Here is a 16,155-nt window from a genome sequence, read left to right on the forward strand (position 1 = left end):
ACTGTGACATTGAGATGAAGCAGAGCTGGTGGTCCATCCATATAGGAACCTAGAAGGGCACTGACCAAAGGCACTCAGCTCTGTGGGACAAGTGGGAATAGACTTGTCTTTCCATAGTCATTCATCTTGTTCTTGGCATTTGTGATTCCTGGATATTGGCTGTATTTCAAAGTATGCATGTGAACATGATCCAGAAAGGAAGACATGAAAGAAGAAATCAACAATGTCAAGTCTGAATCAATGACGAGTGTCCTGAGGTGTTTGAATTAAGGATTTTGATTAGACTCTATAGGTCTGAGGTCATTACAAGTTAATATCTAGTTATTTCTTTCGTGGGTACAAAAAGGGAGGATTCAGGACCCTTTTCTTGGGTTATTTTTTTGTTATACATGAAATAATAAGTAAGGAAAGAAATGAAAGAATGAATGAAGACCAGGAAAGTCGCACATTGTTTAATTATGAGAATATGTTTTGAAACATTTCTGAAGCACTGAGATCTAGGCAAAGAAATAGATCAAGGTTTTACCCCTTTCGGAGGAGGAAATAGACAGGTTTGTTGTTATTATGGAATGATGGTGGATTGCTGGTGTTTATTTTATTAAGAAAAGGACAGACATGTTTGCATAAACAATTATCTATTTTAAAAAAATAGAACAATCACAGACCAATGATGAGAATATGTCCTATGATAAGAATAATGATTAATTTAAGATAGTTTACTGTGAGCATATGATGACATGCTAATATTATTCAAAGTTTTTGTATAATGAGTAATAATTATATTACCTAATTATATATTGTTATAAGTGAATGAATACATTTATATTTCACTTAAGAGATGAAAAGCACATAGCAGTGAGGAGTCTTATGATGAAATAAGGATAATGATTACCCTGTTTTATACAACTGACATCCATATTTTTTAAATACCCAGGGTTTTTTATTTTGCATAATGTGTATGTAGACAGCTGCACATAATAGCACGTATTGTAGTTCTGGTTTGCTGCCTATTTTACCATTTTGCCTTTTCTTTATGTAGTGAACAGTCGGTGAAATTATTCTGTGAGTATTTAGATGTATGAATGAATTAATGAATACAGTAAGTAGAGTTAGGCATAGGCCATTGTTAAGAGTATGCTATGAAAGAAGGATTTACACTCATGCAGTCAAGAAAGATCCATTAAAAAGGACAATTTAGCCTTTACCTATGTAAAGCATTTGGACATATTTACAATAGTCATAGTTCTGACTTGTGGGTTAGATGGTGAATTTAGTGATATTCAATATATTGTTTAAGATTAAAATTAAATTATTTAGTAAATAAAAATAGTGATATTCTTGGGCTAAAGACATGAACTTTTATGTCTAATTTATGTCTGAGTTTTATGTCTAATTTATAACTCTACAAAAATATTCTTAAAAATACTTAAATTTATGTTTTTTTCACTATTTAAAAGCCTGCTTAAACACAGAGGTTATTAGCCAAAATCTTCATTATTTGTTATGATTAAATTAGCTGTGGAATGTTCTGCATTCCCTTATAATAACATCAATGGTGTGGTACCCTTTATCCATTCATAGTTTCACTTCCCAAAGCCCTGGATGAGAGTCCTGAATACCCTGTCCACATGCCCATGGCCCAGCCACATAAGAAGGATAAATAGTGCCCAGCCAGTGTAACTCAGTGGTTGACTGTTGACCTATAAACCAGTTAGTCAGGGTTCGATTCCTGGTCATGTCTCATGCCCAGGTTGGGGGCTTGATCCCCAGTGGTGGGCGTGTGGGTGGTAGCTGATCAATAATTCTCTCTCATCATTGATGTTTCTATCATACTTTCCCTCTCCCTTTCTCTCGGAAATCAATAAAAATATATTTAAGCCCTAGCCAGTTTGGCTCAGTGGATAGAGTGTGGCCTGCGGACTGAAGGGTCCTAGATTCTTTTTCAGTCAAGGGCACATGCCCAGGTTATGGGCTCGATCCCCAGTGGGGTATGTGCAGGAGGCAGTGGATCAATCATTTTCTCTCATCATTGATGTTTCTCTTTCTCTTTCCCTCTTCCTTCCTCCCTGAAATCAATACAAATATATATATATATATGTATATATACATATATATATATATATAAATAATTTGGTTTTTTTTTAAAGGAAGGATAAATACTGTGGAGAGTTACATTTAAAGTTTATATACTTGTTTAGGGGAACTTGTTCATAGGTGTCCACTGAAATATTTCAACGAATGCTGTACATCTTTAATAAACTGAGGGTGGCCATATAATGATGGAGATAGATTATGAACCATAGATATAAAGATTAATTCTATTCTGCACATGTGATGACTCCTTAAAAAAGATGGAAGATGTTTCATACATTTCCAGGTATCTTTGCTGTTCTCATTCCTATTTACATACAGCTGATTTCATCATTTTAACCTGAAAAAGATGTCAGTGAGAGGGAGCACTTAGGTGCTACACTGAGACCATTGCGAAAAGGGACCTAATGTACAAGCTCTATGGACATGAGCCTATGGATAGAGCCTAGAAATGTCCCAGAATCTTGTTTTTGACGCTTTGTGATTTATAGGCAATGATTATATTTTTACTGGATCAGTGAGCCAATCAGTAAACAAAGGGCTGAAGTGCCAAAGGGAAGGAATGCAAAGCTTGGGCCAGTGATGCCTCCTGGAGTGGGTGTGGAGTCTGAATCCAAAATTCTGAAATCTGTGGACTGTTGCAAAAAGAGATAAGGTGAACTCTTTGGGAAGTGAACTCATGAATGATAAAGAAATATGTAAAGGAATAAAAATAGGGAGGGCCACCCAGGGACTAATAATATGAAATTATGTAATTTTTATTAGTGCATATTTGAAACACTGGGCTTCTTAGATAAATAGATCAAAACCCCAAACCCTCCATAACGACAATATGGATAGATATACCTAAGAATTTGTGTTGCTGTTTTGGGTGTTTGAAGTGTTGTTTTAATTAGAAAAGGACAGTAAGTTTACATAAATTAACAATCGCTTAAATAATTGTCTTATTGAGAGGGCTAAACATAAACCAATATTGTGAAGGTGTTATATGACCAGAGTTATGATTAATCTAACTCTATTTGCCCTGAGTTTTTTAAATTTTTTTTTTAAATTAAAGAGGATATAGTCAGTTATGTGGCTGGGCCATGGGCATGTGGACAGGGTATTCAGGGCTCTCATCCAGGGCTTTGGGAAGTGAACTCATGAATGGATAAAGGTTAGAACACCATTGATATTGATAGGTTATTATAAAGGAATGAAGAAGTGCATTTATTTATAGATGACTTATTATAAGGAAGGCTGAGTAAGGGCCAATGAGGAACATGTATTACGAACCAAAGATGATGATTACCCAAATGTTTTCCAGATAAAGAAATAGAACTCAAGGTCCCCCCCCCCCCGCTTTGACTAAAGTACACATAGCAAGTTGCATGGAGAGATTCTTTAAAAAATGGGCAGATCATTAATTTACTTCATGCATAATTATATACATGAATAAATAATCACTAGACATATAAATCAGAAAAATGTGTGCATCATTGGTGAGACTATGCTGAAAAAAATTTGCATTTATCCAATTTTGCACAGGTGGGGTCCACTCAAAGCAGTCACTGAGCTGTGAAATTATGAATTTGGAGTATGTAGGCAGATTCTTGTGAAATATAAAGGTTCTTATCCTCAGGCTCATTGAATTATTAAAAAATAAAAATTAGATAAGTCAATAAAATAAGATGTATAATTCTTGCGCAATGATGAGTGTAGGAAATGCACCAAGTTTATAATTAATCTAATACTGCAAGACTAACTTCCATTAAAAAGTATTTAACTATAGGCTGTTTCTTTCTTTTGAAAGTTTGCATTGTTCCCATTTGAACACACCGCCGATGATGATCTCATCATTCTCTAAGGCTCAAGTTCCTGCCTTTTACAAACTGGGTAAGAAGAGAAGAAACTGATGTAAGTACCAACAGCTTACATTCTTGGCTTGGGAATTTGGTTTCTGGATGTCACTTGAATTTCTCAATGTAATAAATGAATGTATTAATAAATAAAACCAAAAACACCAGCATAGACCCGAATTGGGGTTTCTGGTTCGTCTGAATCAGTACTACTAAAATTCAGTAAGAAAGACGAAAGCTGTTTCATTCATCTTCAGGGCTGCCTCTCATTGTGTTTTATTTTTGCATTGCGATTCATTTAAGTGCTTCTCCATTGATAAAGATTTAGGCTAATTCCCTGTGGAAGAACACATAGGAAGATGGACAAAATTGTTAGTGTTCTAGTTTGAAGTACGTTTATGATGCAAAATGGTTATTCATTGCATCGCCTTGATATGAAATGGAGCCAAGCATGGGTCAGTGGAACTGATATGAAGCAAAGATGTTGATTAATTTATATGTGCAGAAAGCACACACACATGCACACACACACAGACACACACGCACACACACAGACACACACGCACACGCACAGACACACACACACACTGCAAAGAATTCCCTCACCTACTAACGCTGTGGGATATGGGCATTTGGCAGTTATTAGTGACCCTTAAGGATGTTGTTTTTGGGCTTTTTGATTCATGAGTTTTGATTGTATTATTGTTAGTGAATTGATGAATAAAGGAATATATCATGTCAAAATAAAGGAAGAAAAAGATGGCCAGTATACACCAATGATGAGATGTATGAATCCAGGCTTTTGATTAAGCTCTGTAACTTTGGGATCTGTTACAACAGAGAAATGTAGTTATTTTCTCTGAGGGGAAGGGGTCACTGAAAAGTTAGGAGTGTAAGACCTGGCTCATGATCTTTACTTCTCAGTGTCTGTGAGATGTATCCTAAGTGAAGCAATGCAAGAATAAAAAGGTGTCAATGCACATGGCCAAGAAACAACGATTATCATCATTACTTTATTGTTTCTTGAAGCACCGAGTTTCATAATCTAAATAGAGCAAGTCTCTCTTAGTGATTCCCATAAAGGGCATATCCTATTCCATGAGAGTCCATGTTAGTTTGGATTGGTGGTGGGTTGCTGGCTGTTGGTTTTATTTTAAAAAGGAACAAATCACTTACGTGAAAAATAATTGTTCAAATAAGTGCCTGATCGAAAGGAGACCAACATGGACTACTCTCAAGAGTATGATAGTAGGTATCATCAGATCAGTTCTGTTTACTGGCTATACTTAAAAAACAAAAAAGGATCTAGCAGATTGTATATATCTGGACAGTGAGCATACAGGCAGATATTGAATTAGTCAAAGTTATTGTCCCGTATCTTGAATGTATTGTTAAAAGTGAATGAATGAATGAATTGAGTTCATATTTTGGTCAATTATTTAAAGTATTATTCAGTAGATGATTGAATAAAGAAGTAGTACAGCCGAATCCGGTTTGGCTCAGTGGATAGAGCGTCGGCCTGCGGACTGAGAGGTCCCAGGTTCGATTCCGGTCAAGGGCATGTACCTGAGTTGCGGGCACATCCCCAGTAGGAGATGTGCAGGAGGCAGCTGATCGATGTCTCTCTCTCATCGATGTTTCTAACTCTCTGTCTCTCTCCTTTCCTCTCTGTGAAAAATCAATAAAATATATTAAAAAAAAAAAAAAGAAGTAGTACATAAGAGCATCAGCCTGTGGACTGAAGGGTCCCAGGTTCGATTCCGGCCAGGGGCACATGCCTGGGTTGTGGGCTCCATCCCCAGTGTGGGGTGTGCAGGAGGCAGCCAATCAATGATTCTCTCTCATCATTGATGTTTCTATCTCTCTCCTTCTCCCTTCCTCTCTGAAATCAAAAAAGAAATAAAAAAAAAAAAAAGAAGTAGGCCGGAACCGGTTTGCCTCAGTGGATAGAGCGTCGGCCTGCGGACTGAAAGGTCCCAGGTTCGATTCCAGTCAAGGGCATGTACCTGGGTTGTGGACACATCCTTGGTAGGGGATGTGCAGGAGGCAGCTGATTGATGTTTCTCTCTCATCGATGTTTCTAACTGTCTATCTCTCTCCCTTCCTCTCTCTAAAAAATCAATAAAATATATTTAAAAAATAAAAAGAAGTAGTACATATATACAATGGAATACTACTCACAATGGAAGACTACTCAGCCATAGAAAAGATGAAATACTGCCAATTGTCACAACATGATGGATCTTGAGAATGACATGCTAAGTGAAATACGTCAGAAAAAATTAAGGACCATATTGCTTTCACTGATATGTGGCATATGAAACTGAAAGCAACAAATGAACACATAAGAAAAACAAGCAAAACACATGGACACAGATAACAGTATGGTGGTTAGCAGAGGGAAGGGGGAGAGGGCATTATAAGGTAAAGGGAGTCAAGTATATGGTGACCGAAGAAGATTTCACTTTGGGTCTTGAGCACGTAATGCAATATACAGATGATGTATTGCAGAATTGTACCTTTGAAGCCTATATAATCTTATTAACCAATATTACTTCAATAAATTAAAAAAAAGAAAAAAGGAAAGGAGGTAGAGTAAGGGTCAGTGAGGAGTAGGTGTCATGAAATTATTAAATCATTTTAGATGAAGAAAAATAGATTAGAATTCCCTCCCTTTGGACAAAGTGCTTGTCAGCTGTTGTATGAAATGGTATTTCAGTTGTGGATTACTGATAGGTTTTACTCTTTTTCGTTAAAAAAAAAAAGGAATAAACTCATGAATAAAATAGATCCAGAAACATAGAAGCATAGAACAAATTGAGGAATTTAAGAGGGAAGTGGGATGGGGAGGGTGGGTGGGTGAGAAGAGATCAACCAAAGAACTTGTACACATATATGGACCAACAATAGGGTGGTGAAGGCTTGGGACCGGGGTCAGTGGAGGCCTAGAAGAGGTCCATGGGGGGAAAACGAGGTGGGGGAAGAATAAATGATCAAATTATTCTTCGAGTAATTATATGAAAGAAAAACAAGTGAATAAATGTATTGATTAGGGTAAATCTTGCACTAATTCTTCATTGCATACTCTAAGCAACTTGTGAATATAGTCCCTAAAAAGATTAATGAGGCTGTGAACTATGTGGCCTGGGAATAAGTATATAGATAGATAGTAGCGCTAGTTATGTTTATTACTCTTGTGTTGGGTGGTACATTTAACAGTGTTTATGACAGGAATTAAAAATTAAATCATAAATTTATACGTACATAAAAAGTAGAGTCATTTTTCAAAAAATTAAAATTAATTTTATTGTTGACAGTATTACATCATATGGTATTAGTCTTTCTGTGACCGACATACTTCACTTAGCATAATACCCTCTAGGTCCATCCATGTTGTCATAAATGGTAAGATTCTTTTTTTCTGGCCAAGGAATATTCCACTGTATGTATGTACCACCTCTTCTTTATTCACTCATCTATTAATGGGCACTTGGGCTGCTGCTATATCTTGGCTCTTGTGAATAATGCTACATTGAGTATAGGGGTGCATATATCTTATCAAAGTAGTGCTTTGTATTTTTTTCAGCAATATACCCAGAAGTAGAATGGCTGGGTCAGAAGGTAGTTCTATTTTTAATTTTTTTAGGAACCTCCACACTGTTTTTCGTAGTGGATTTGCATTCCCACCAACAGTGCATGAGGGTTCCTTCTTCTCCATATCCTCACCAACACTTATTATTTGTTGATTTATTGATGATAGCTATTTTGACAGGTGTGAGGTGACCTCATGGTGGTTTTAATTTCCATTTCTCTAATCATTAGTGACATTGAGTACCTTTTCGTATGTTTGTTGGCCATCTGTATGTCCTCTTTGAAGAAGTGTCTATTGAGGTTTTCTGGCCATTTTTCATTGGATTATTTGTTAGTTTTTTGGCATTGAGTTGTATGAGTTCTTTATAAATTTTGGATATTAACCGTTTATTAGATGTACCATTACTGAAGATTTTCTCCCATGTAGGTTGTCATTTCATTTTTTTGCTGGTTTCCTTTGCTGGGCAAAACCTTTTTAGTTTGAGCTAGTCCCATGTTTATTTTTTATTTTTTCTGTTTCCTTGTGTGAGGAGATGTATCAGACAAAAATATTACTAAGAGAAATGTCAGACAGTTTACTGCCTATGTTTTCTTCTAGTAGTTTTAATGGTTTTTGAGTTTTACTTTTAGGTCTTTAATTAATTTTGAGTTTATTATTATTATTTTTGTATAAGAAGGTGGTCTAGTTTCATTTTTTTCATCCAATTTTCCAACTTCATTTATTGAATAGGTTTTCTTTGCCCCATGGTATGTTCTTGTCCCCTTTGACATATATTAAATTGACCATATAAGCGTGGGTTTATTTCTGAGCTTTCTGTTCTGTTCCATTGATCTATGTATCTATTTTTATGCCAGTATTATGCTGTTTTGATTACTATAGCCTTGTAGTATAGTTTGATATCAGGTAGACTGATACCTCCAACTTTGTTTTCCTTTCTCAAGGTTGCCTTGGCTTGCAGTTAGGATTGTTGATGGGTTGATCATGTGCTTTCTCTGGAAAAGTAAATTGATGTTAAAATTATTCATGAGCATAACAATAGGAGAATAAATAAAACAGTGAATGAATAAATACAAAAGGTAGGATCTAATATGGACTATTGGCAAAATTATCCCATGAAAAAAAGTATTTAAATTTATCCAGTCCTGCACAAATGACATCCATTATTAGGAAAATGTTCTATATTCTTACTATGTGGTTAGAGACTCCAGAGATGGATACTGGTAATAGTCATGTTATGTTCTTGTTTGTGTTGGGTATTAGATAAAGTCTGTAAATAAGATGTCAGGCCATTCTGGGGCCATTGATTAAAATGTAGCATGAGTCAAGGTTTATGACTAATCTTGTATAGGCTTACTAATTAATATACTTTGGAAAATTTAAGTGCAGACTTTTATATTCTTTTCAAAATCTGCTTTCATGCCACACATTAGATACATCATACCTGACTTAATTATTCTTCATTGGTAAAAGTCTTGGCTATCATTTCTGTGGATAAAAAGCCTTGAAACCGATTTACGTAACAAAGTTCAGACTTCATGTTCTTGATTTGGGGTGGGGGTGTAGTTTATGGGTTTTCATATTTCAGAAAAAGAAATGAGTATCTATTTAAAGAAAATAAAAGCACCAGTTATTAACCGAGTATAGTTATGTATTAAGAACAAAAACAAAGTTAGATTATACCGATTCCACAGAAGTGAGCCTGTCAAGGAGAAGAAGATCCAGGCTCATTTCTGTCACCTTCCGAGTTGGTTATATTAGTGACCTGGCTATTGACGTTCGGGGAACCGTTTTGTCTACCAAGGACCATTTGGATATTTATAACATCATTCGCGGTCCATACAATACTATCAAACGTAAAAACGAGCCCGCTATATTTGGTTAAGCATTTAATGAACTCATCCCTAGCGCATTGGCAGGACCAGACCAAATGATTTCTCGGGGCTTATATGGCCCCCCACCCCTGCTTAAGGGGAGAGCGTAAGAAGATGGCTGATAGTGTCAGGTGTCTTGTTCTGGGGTAAGATGCTGGGTTCATGGTCAGTGTTGTATCATATTTAAAACATGGACAAATTAAACAAAAAGGAGTAAATATGGATCAGCAATGAGTTCAGGATTTCTAAGCAGCAAGGGATTTGATTATGCATCGTGTGACAAAGAGATTCATCTGTCCATGTTAGCCATTTTGAAGTTCTTATTGTGATTTGGGGGATTTTACGTGCCAATTTTGTTATTGTTAGTGAATCAATGAATGAATCAATAAATAAACGTGGAAATGAATGAAGGAAAAGAGTGCCAAGCCTAACTAAACCAATGATGAGCGCCCTGGGGGTCTGGATTAAGGATGTTGATTAAGCCAGATAGCTGTGAGATCCATTAGGAAAAGAAAATTACCCTATTATCTCCGTGGGAAATGAGCTCACAGCAGAAGTTAGCAAGTGTCAGATCCTATTTTTGCTCTATTAAAGTTCTTGAGCATAGATTATACTTTAATAAGTAAATTAATACGTGAATGAAAGCATAAACTATGTACATTATGGAGGGCCTTGATTGGAACAATGATGAGAGTATGTAATGAAATAAGTAACAGGACTAATACAATTTGGAAGTGTTGCATTCCAGCAAAGTACATAGATCAAGGCTCTGGGTAAGGAGCATTAGAAGACAGCTGTATTGAGAGTCCATGTTGCTGTTGATGGGTAGCAGCCGATGTTTTGTTAGATTTATACCTAAGTATTTCATTTTTCAGGTGATAATGTAAATTGTATTTTTTAAAAAAATCCTTACCCGAGGTTATTTTTGCCATTGATTTTTTTTTAAGAGAGTGAGTGGACAGGAGTGGGGGGGAGAGACAGAGAAAAAATGAGAAACAGACAGAGAGAGAGAGAAAGCATTGATGTGAGAGAGACACATCAATTGGTTGCCTGCCATATGTGCCCTGATGGGGCCGGGTATCCAGCCTGTAAACAGGGTATGTGTGCTCTTGACCAGGAATCAGACCTGAGACCCTTCTGTACAAGTTCTGATGCTTTAAACACTGAGCCAAACTGGCCAGGGCAATAGTATTGTGTTTTAAATTTCAAGTTCTACTAAAGCAATTGACTATATATATTTTCTACATAAATGACCATGTCATCTGTTAACAGAGACAATTTTATTTATTTCTTCACTAATAATACACCACTTATCTTTTCTTGCCTTATTGCATTAGCTATAACTTCCAGGACAGTGTTGAAAAGGAGTGATGAAATGGAATATACTTACATTGTTCCTGATCTTAGTGGAAAACCATCATCGTTAAATATGTTATTATCTATAGGTTGTTTCTTCATCAAGTTGGAGAAATTCCTCTTCATTCATAGTTATTGAGAGTTTTTAATCATGAATAGGTGTTCTATTTTTTTCAAATGCTTTTGCTGCATCTGTTGATAGGTTCTTTCTTCCTTAGCCTGTTGATGTGATGGGTTACATTAATTGACTTTTGAATATGGAACCAACATTGCATACTTAAGATAAATTTCAGTTAGTCATTGAGGATTTTTGCATTTTGTTTTCATGAGAGATGTTGACCTTTAGTTTTCTTTTCTTGTAATGTTTTTGTCTGGTTTTGGTATTAGAGTAATGTAGAAAGAGATTGTAGAGAACTAGTGTAACTTTTTCCATAAATATTTGGTAGAATTCACCTGTGAACCCACCTGGGCTTGATGTTGTCTGTTTTGGAAGGTTATTAAATATTGATTCAATTTCTTTGATATAGGCCTATTCATATTGTATACTCTTTCTTGTATGAATTTTGGCAAATTGTGTCTTTTGAAGAATAGGTTCCTTTCATCTAAGTTATCATATACCATGAACATAGAATTGTTCATGGTATTCTTTGCCTATCCTATTAATGTGAATAGGAAAGGTAATAATTTATCTTCTTTCATTTGTGATATTAGTAATTTGTGTCTTCTTTTTTTTCTTAGTCTGACTAGCAGCTAAATGATTTTATTGATCTTTTCAAAGAACCAGATTTTGGTTCATTCATTTCCTCTTTTTATTTTTTGTTTAAAATTTTATTGATTTATGCCTTAATTTTTTTGAGATTTCATTTTTATTAAAACGTTGTTTACATTTAGTGTTAATTTCTGTTAATCTCAGGTATACAGCATAGTGGTTATATAATCATATACTCTACAAAGTGTTCCCCCTGATATTTCCAGTACCCAATTCGCACCGTTACATAGGTATTACAATGTTATTGACTCTATTTCTATGCTGTACTTTACATCCCATTACTATTTTGTAAATGCTCACCTGTATTTCTTGGCCCTTTCACCTTTTGGCAACCATGAGTCTGTTCTCTGTATTTCCTTCAGTTTCTTTCTTCATTGTTATATAAGTTTCCAAGCACAGGTCTGTTACCCCCTTGGTAAAATTTATTTTTATTTCATTTTTTTATCCAATTATAGATGGGATTGTTTTCTTAGTTTCCCTTTCTGATAGTTCATTATCATTGTATAAAAATGCCACCAACTTCTGGGTATTTATTTTGTATCCTGATAATTTACTGAATTTGTCAGTTGTGGTAGTTTTTTGGTAGTCTCTTTAAGATTCTCTACATACAGTATCATGTCATCTGCAAATAATGACCGTTTTACTTTTTCTTTTCCAATTTGGATGCCTTTTCTCTTTTCTTGTCTGATTGCTATAGCTAGGACTTCTAGTACTATGCTGAATAATGGTGAAAGTGGACATTGCTGTCTTCTTTGTTGTCTTCTTTTTAAAAAACTCTTCATGATGAAAGTATTACATAAGTTCCCCTTATGCCCCATTGACCCCTTCTAGCAGGCCCCTGCCTCCAGCCCCCCACCGCAGGCCTTCACCACACTATTGTATGTGTCCATGGGTTATGCATATATGCGTACAAGTTCATTGGTTGATCTCTTCCACCAACCTACCCACCCCAGCCTTCCCTTATTCCTAATCTTAAGGGAAATGCTTTTAGTTTTTCTCCATTGAGTATTGTTAGCTGTGGGTTTGTCATATACGGCCTTTAAGATGTTGAATATGTTCCCTCCATTCCCACATTGCTGAGAGTTCTATCATAAATAGGTGGTTGATTTTCCCCAAAGCTTTTTCTGCAACTATTGATAGGATCATGTGATTTTTTTACCCCTCGTTTTGTTAATGTGGTGCATTACATTAATGGGTTTGTGCATATTGTACCAACCTTGCTTCTGAGGGATAAATCCCAGTTGTTGATGCTGGATGATCATTGTAGTGTATTGCTGGATTCCATTTGCTAATATTTTGTTGATATTTTTGCATTTATATTCATCAGGGATACTGGCCTCTAGTTTCTTTTCTTTGTAGTATCTGATTTAGGAATTAGTGTAATGCTGGCATCATAAAATGAGCTTGGGAGTCTTGCTTCCTGTTGAATTTCTTGGGATAGTTTGAGACGGATAGGTTTTAGTTGTTTTTTGGTAAAATTGACCTGTGAGGCCATCCAGTTCATGAATGTTGTTTTTTGGGGGTATATTTTTAAAAATTTCTGCTACAATTTCATTAGTTGTAATTAGTCCATTCAGATTTTCTGTTTCTTCTTGATTCAGTTTTGGAGACTGTTTATTTCTAGGAATTTATCCACTTCTTCCTGATGGTCGTGGTCCAATTTGTTAGCATGTAGTTGTTCATAATATTTTCTCATAATCCTTTTTATATCTTTGGTGTCAATGTTACCTCTCCTTTTTCATTTCTGATGTTATTTATTTGGGTCCTCTCTCTTTTTTATTGATGAGTCTGGTTAAAGGTTTATCAATCTTGTTTATCTTTTCAAATAAGCAACCCTTGGTCTCCTTGATTTTTTGTATTGTTTTTTTTAGACTCGATTTAGTTAATTTCTGCTCTGATCTTTATCATTTCCATTCTTGTACTCAATTTGGGCTTTGTTTATTGCTTTTTCAAGTTCCTTTAAGTGTAAAGTTTGATTGTTTATTTGAGATTTTCTTGATTCTTGAGGTAGTACTATAATGCTATGAATTTTCCTTTTAGGTCTACTTTTGCTGGGTCCCACGGATTTTTGGTGGTTTTTTTCTCATTTTCATTTGTTTCAAGGGATTTTTTGATTTCTTCCTTGATTTCATTGTTATCCTAGTCATTGTTTAGTAATGTGTTAGTTAGCCTCCGTGTGTTTGTGTTTTTCAGTTTTGTTTTGTTTTTCTCGTATACCATTATGGTCAGAGAAGATTCTGCTTTAATTTGTATAATTTATTTTGGATAATTGGATTTAACTTGTTCTCTTATTAGTTTACTAAAGTATATTACTGATTTTTAATTTTTGTTTTTTTTTCTTTAAAAAAGTATATGTATCCAATGTGTACAATATTGTGTTTTCATATACATATACATAGAGTATTACTTTAATCATGGTAATTAATGTATCTATTTCTCCATGTAGTTACTTATTTCCTTTTTTCTTTTTGTTATAGCAATCTACTCTTTTAGCCAGTTTTCAGTATACAATATGTTAATAACTATAATCATCTTGCTATACATTGGATCTCTAGAACCTATTCATTCTACATAACACCAACTTTGTACCTTGACAAGCATCTCCCTTTTCCCTCCATATTTCACTTGTGATTGCTACTCTTCTACTGTCTATTTCAATGTATTCAACTTTTTTAGATTCCCACATATAAGTGAGATCATGCAGCATTTTTCTTTCTGTATCTTGCTTATTTCACTTAGCAAAATATCCTTCAAGTTCATCCATGTTGTTACAAATGACAGTCTCATTTTTTAAGACTGAATAATATTCCACAGTGTCTATACCACAATTTCTTTATCCATTCATCTGTCAACGGACACTTAGTTCTTCTTTTCTAATATATGCATTCAATACTATAAAATTTCCTCCAAGCACTGCTTGTGCTGCATCCATTTTTTTAAGGAAACAGGAAACATTTACATAAATGAGTATTTGATTGAGTACATATCTCATAGAATGTCAAGCAGTTATGGAATGTGTCCTTGATCAGATTGTGTTCACTAAATTTTATTAACAATCTCAAAATTGACTCAGTTATTTTCTGTGACTATCAAGTAGACAGACAGATATTAGTATCATTCAGGATTTATTTCCAGTGTCTTTGCATTTGCTGGTATTGAAGTATTATAATGAATGAATGAATAAAATCCTATCATAATTATTTAAAATATGAAAAAGCACAGATCAATAAATAACATGATTTATGAAACAATGATAATGATTAACTAGGGTTTCCACTACTGATGTTTATTGAAAGAAAAATTCCCGGCCTACTCTCATTTTTGGTTAGGGACATGTAGCTCACTGCATTCAACAGTATTTCTGTTCTTGATTCCTGGCTGGTATACCAATTTGACTTTTTTAAATATAATGAACGTATGGCTAAATCATCCCATAAATGATTAAATAAATAAGTGAATGAATAAAAATATATACAATAGAATCAAGCATGAGTCATTGAAAATGTGAAATAAGGATTTAAATATACTCAATTCTGCAAAAGCAGCATCCATTAAAAGTAAAATACTGGTCTAAATAAAGAGGACCAAAGTTTATTGCTATCCAGTCCCATGTAGTTAACATACATTAAAATATAGGCTAATCCTACTTTGTCCTCCACAGAATGACTACCAGATAGCTGACTTTTTCATTTTTCGAAGAAACCAAATCTTGGCAGTTAGCTCTATGGATAAAAACCATAGTGAGTAAGACTCGAGGTTCCCATCATTGGTTAGAATGTTTTGTTCACAAATCTTTAGTGGTTTGTCAAAAGAATCAATAATTATAAAAGAACAAAAACCGCCTAAGTGTGGACCAGTGATGGGAATATGTTCAGAATCAAAAATTACATCTAATCTAATTTGGGATAACTGAGGGAATTAAAAAAAGATAGGACCATTTCATTCATTTTTCAGAAAAATTTGATATTACATATTAATTTCCTCCACAAAGGACTTAGCCATTTGCATATTTGTCTAATCCTGGCTGTTATCCATGTGTGTGGCAGCCCATAGCCCATGGAAGATGCAGTGTTTACGGGGGATTAAAGATGGTGGTTTCACCACTCTTACTGAGCCGTCTTTAAAACATAGGCTAATTACATAAAAGAAAGCCACAGGAGGACGAATGGTGAATGTGGCTTTGGTATGAAGCATAGATGTAACTGACTCCACATGTTCTCTGAGGTCCACTGTAAAGGAGACCTACTCCAATGGGAAGATCATCTTCCTGGAATTTTATGAATGTATTGTTATTCATGGATCAATGAATAAGTAAGCATGAAGGAATAAAAAACATGCTTGGACCAGTGATGAGTACCATGGCGTATCTGAAGGAGTTTTGATTAAACCCGTATGCAGTTCTGAGTTCCACTAGTAATGAACTCATGTCATCTTGTGTTTGGTCTTTTTTTGATTCTTGGGGATGGATTATAATTTTTATTATAAAATCCATCCAAAAGTAAATAAAATGAATGAAAAAAGAGGATAGGTCATTCACCTATTATCAAGAAATTTAATGAAACATGGATTATTATTAAAAGTTAGCTGAGGCTCAACTTCCAAAGAATTAAAAGTAAAGGCTCTCTCTGCTCTGGAAAG

Source organism: Myotis daubentonii, chromosome 1 (genome assembly GCF_963259705.1).
Source record: "Myotis daubentonii chromosome 1, mMyoDau2.1, whole genome shotgun sequence".
In the NCBI taxonomy this organism is placed as follows: domain Eukaryota; kingdom Metazoa; phylum Chordata; class Mammalia; order Chiroptera; family Vespertilionidae; genus Myotis; species Myotis daubentonii.